At 29.7% G+C, this 5,069-nt stretch overlaps 1 pseudogene across 1 annotated transcript; it reads right to left on the bottom strand.

Annotated features, from left to right (window-relative positions):
• Nucleotides 1–1,384: 1,384 nt before the first annotated feature.
• Nucleotides 1,385–4,784, bottom strand: LOC146887824 (uncharacterized; annotated as a pseudogene). Its single transcript, XR_014993306.1, has 6 exons — nt 4,270–4,784; nt 4,064–4,190; nt 3,682–3,969; nt 3,505–3,609; nt 1,736–2,144; nt 1,385–1,614 (listed from the first exon to the last, which is right to left on the bottom strand). The product of XR_014993306.1 is annotated as an uncharacterized LOC146887824 (transcript).
• Nucleotides 4,785–5,069: the final 285 nt, after the last annotated feature.

Genomic DNA, 5,069 nt, shown 5'->3' with positions numbered 1-5,069 from the left:
AACCAATTATTATGATTAACTTTTAACATCACTAAGAAACCAAGCTTTTATGATGGCAAATTGACACCCCTTTTGGGTTCACGCATGAATTTGGACAAATAAGAAGAGCTGCTTATAAAAGTAAGATTGATAATAATAAAACTAAAATAGAAAGCTAAAATTTTGATAAGGGGCCACCCTCTCTGCACTGCAAGAAGTTTTTGATGTTTCTCCACGTCTTCTGTAATTGTTACTCTCATATCATATCACTCCGTACCTCGTGCTAAACTCTTATGTGGGCGTTTTTCTCCTGAGATACTTTTTTTAATTTTTTTTTTTTAACTTTCCTTTTTCACTGTTACAAATTATATTTTGTTAATTAATATCTGTATGTTTCTAATTCTTATTAACACGATCCGGTGCTATTTATCACTAACCAAATTTTGATTATCAAAACAGTCTTTGATGTAACTATAGTGGTAAATTTTGTCATATTCTTTAAGTTCATTACATTTATAATTTATACTAATTGATATCATTTTAGGTTTTATAATAGTTTATACTATAATTTTTATATTATCACCGCAAGAAAACTTGGTTTTAGTAACTAAATTATTGGTTACTAAAATGATAAAATTAGTCACTAATTCAATTAGTAATCAATTTAGAGTCCAATAATCACAAGTAGCTAAAACATAGGTAGCTAATATTAGCTACCAATTTAGTTTATAATTTAGAACCCAATTTAGTAACCAATTATGTTGAAACCAATTTAGCAACCAATTATGTTAAAACCAATTTAGTAACCAATTGTATAAAAACCAATTTAGTAACGCAATATTTAAAACCAATTTAATGACCATTTTATTATAAACCAATTTACTAACCATGTTATATAGAAACCAATTTAATGACCATATTATATAAAAACTAATTTAGTTACCAAAAATATATAAAGATATAAAATGGTCACTATATTGGTGTCTAAATAATGATAATTTGTTTTTAAATATTTTCTACTTTCTTATTTGTCTACAAAATCTTTCACATTTTATATTTAATTCTAAATTTGATATCATTATTATTAAAATAATATATCAACAATTAAAATTTATTTTTACTATAATTTAAATTATTCATTACAATATTTAATAATAAATTCAAGAATTTATATCGTGTTTGATTTTCTCACATTAAATTCATATTTTACAATTATAAAAATAAAAATATTTAACAATATATTCTTAATATGAATCAAAATGTAATATATTTAGAAACATATATGTATGTATGTTACATAATGAAGCAGAAAATCCAAACCACTGCCACAGACATGTCAATGGAACACTAGTCCATCATTGAAAATTCTTCTATGCAAGGAATAAAAATCTAACAAAACTAAAAATGAACATATCGAAGCAAGAGTTTCATTTTATATATATAACATACCCGGTTCATTCATGAATTCAAGTGCAATAGTTGTTAAACACAAATAATCTCTTACTCATGTTGGAGTTGTAAGAATAACCAAAGTATTAGTTGTGTTATATAACCTATAAGCACAATTTTTTATTTGCCGTCATAGTTCCTCTCAAAACACCTTCAACATTTACTTCAAACCCAATTATTATCTACCTGTGAAAAAACATAAAAAAAGTATTAGAGATTGAAATTTAAATAAATATATATATATATATATATATATATATATATATATATAGAGAGAGAGAGAGAGAGAATAATGAAACAAAATTACCTTGACAAGAACTAGGTGGTTGTGTTTCATCTTCTTGAGTTTACTCAAAACTTAGTGGCATGGATTGACGATTAATACTATTCATCCATTGTCGAATCATTGCATTGTTTTCCTCAAACAACCTCTCAATATTTACAATTTTGATTCGAAGTTCATCTCTTTCTTGCTTAACTCCTTCAAGGTCTTTTTTAAGTTTTTCAAGCTCTTGACCTTGAATCCATCCATTTGATGAAGATGTGCCATGATAATAAGGCCAACCTCTAATCGCAGTAGATTCCATTCCAAGGCCATATATCCTCCCATTCTTGGTTCCAACTACATCACACCAAACATCTAATTCATTTGGTGGAGTAATTCCTTGTGTAGATGCACTTTGTGTTAATTCTTCAAATTTTCGTGTAAATTATGCCTATTAACATAAAAGCATACATGAACAGAATTTCATTGTGATTAGTTCATAATTTTAAAAAATGCCTACATTAATATTTGACAAGAGAAAATACAAATATAACAATGAATAGAGATGGTTTATGCCATAGCACTAGTGCATTCCATTTATACCAATTAGGGGACTCACTGCTAGACACTTGTCTCAATCTATTGGTTATTCTATACTCACTAGCTAGATATGTCTTTGTACAAGGTCAATCTTTGGTGTGGATTTTCAATAAAGCACTCCAAATAATTTAGTATTATCTAGTTTCAATTTTGCTTCTTAACTACATAACTCGTGTTGTAATCAGTCCATAACTCATGCCTTAAATTAATGTGTAATCAGCTAATATCAAGAATGTAATATCAATAAAATCTCAAAATTGGAGAAAGTTGTGGAATAAATATACAGATCAGAAAAAAAATCAAACATAATGACAGCTTAACCATTTTACTTTACTAGATTTTAATTGTCTTTCCTTCACTATGAGATTTTGGACTAATTCTATCTTTAACATCTTACATATTTACTCTACTAACCAGGAATATTTCATATTGAAAAGCCCATAGCATCCCATAGTCAAATATTTTATTTGAACATTGTGTGAACCGATGAAAGAGAAGAGAGAATTTAGAAATGCATTTATTGAACGACAACAAGAGAAAGAATTATCCCACAAAGATTTCCCCTTCTCATAGAGTTGTTTCTTCCCCTAAAACTTTTTAATTATCTGAATAATTCCTTTCACACTTAATCATTTCCTCCGTACTTTATCTAACTGATTCCCACTAACCAACTGTTCTAACCGTCTCTAACTACTTTTCTTCCCCTGTGTCCTAACAATACCATGTTCTTTTTAAATTCAGCAATCCTTATGGTTCAAATCCTGGAAAATGGAAATGAAATAGATACACGTCTGACAGATAACTTTCCCACTGCCTTCTTCAGTTGGAAGACACGAAAAACATAGTGAATCTAGGCTTGTTCTAGGGGCCAAAGCTGGACAGTAAATGTATCTATTTTTTGAGCCTGAAACAAAGACCATGAATTATTTTTTTCTTCTTCTTTTTCTTGGTAATATTAAGACTCGTGTATTGTAAGAAAAATATGAGTCCACTACATAACTCTTCTTTTTATGCAAGAAATAAACCTACCATGATACTAAGAAACAAATTGAACAAAGCAACTAGTAACATTAGTTTGAAACTAAGGCATAAACATATGTAGGTATCTATATTGCAATGGCTACAATCATATATTTTATTAATGAATATCAATAGTGGAAATAACCTTTGAACTAAATGAATATGAAGATCATAAAAGTGTGATTTATTACATTTACTTGCTCTGATTTTTCATCCACCCAAGAGTTGTCCTTACGCCGTTGGTGTGTGTGACGAAACAATTCTATTAATGTTGGAGGCATTCCATTCATCTTTGCCTACAAAAAATAAAATAAATTTTACACAATTATGCACATTTATAAAAAGAAAGTAGTTAACAAACAAATTACCATATTATATCTATGTTAAGATGTGGTAATAGAGCCACATGTGTGAAGAGACCCTCAAAAACTTCCAAAGTTAGAGGCCCGATTTTCCTTTCCAGTCATGCTTTTTATTTTAAATTCTTTAGATTCCCAATGCTGACACAATATATCCCATGTGCTATCTAAAATCCAATTTGGCTTAGTATTGATTTTCCGAGCCTTTTGTAGACTACTTTTCATGATTACAGCACCTCGCATTTCAAAATTTCTTCTTGCCCATCTATGATCTGGTGGACAAATTGAAAACTTCTTCTACAATAAAGAAACAAAGTTTTCCATATGTAAGACTAATATAGACATGAAAATTAGACTATATAATTAAACAAAGTTAATTATATGAAACAACCAGTAATTCTCCAAACCACAAGTCCCTTTGTCTAATTGGTATCTTCTTCCATGATGGCCATGGCTCATTATAATGACTTTTGAGGATATCACTAATCCAATTAGCTGCAAGGCGTGAAGGTAAGAATCTGCAAAATGACATGTATAAAGTCATAATAATTATAAAGTATTGAAATAAGCCATAAATTGTTGAAAGTATATGTATACCCTTGTCCATCAAGGTTTAAAATTGGCTTGAAAACATTGTAATTTGACTCAGATGCAACAAATGTTTCATTTGATCCAGGACTAGTTGCATTTATTGTAGAACTAGTTTCATCTGATTTGGAATTAGTTTGATCTGATCCAAGATCGGGTCTACCATCCATAGGAGTTGGATTTGGATTTGTTGATTGCACTCCTTGTACCAAAGGTGGAGGTGCAAAATGAGATGTTTTGAATGATTCATTAACATTTGGATTTGAATTTGAATTCAATGCTCCATGTACTCTTGCTTCATAAGGTAAATGAATAGGTAGATGCTCCATGGAATTGAAAAATCCAGGTGGAAAGATTCGTTCCAACTTACATGTTGTAATGATGATGTTCTTTTCCATTAATAACAAATCATCCACTCTCAAAATTGTAGAGCACAAATCCTTAAAAAACTTACTTAATTCAGCAATAGGATTCCACACTTGATGGGGAAGTGCACGAAAAACAATAGGTAATAGCATCTCCATTAATACATGGCAATCATGAGTTTTCATCCCAAACAACTTCCTCTGATCTAGGTTTACACACCTACACAAATTTGAGGCATACCCATCTGGAATTTTCAACTCACTAATCCACTTGTAAACAAAACTTCTTTGTTCGTTGGACAAAACAAACTTTGCTTTAGGCTTTAATACTTTTCCACTAGGCAGAATATGTAGTTCTAGTTCCCTTCATTTACAATACTCCTTCAAGTCTATTCTTGCCTTAACATTATCTTTGGTCTTATTTTTTATATCCATAACAGTGTT

This window comes from Vigna unguiculata, chromosome 3 (assembly GCF_037176805.1).
Source record: "Vigna unguiculata cultivar grain cowpea cultivar isolate G323 ecotype 2 chromosome 3, ASM3717680v1, whole genome shotgun sequence".
NCBI lineage: Eukaryota > Viridiplantae > Streptophyta > Magnoliopsida > Fabales > Fabaceae > Vigna > Vigna unguiculata.
The sequence above is the reverse complement of the archived record's forward strand: the minus strand, read 5'-3'. Positions and strand labels throughout refer to the sequence as shown.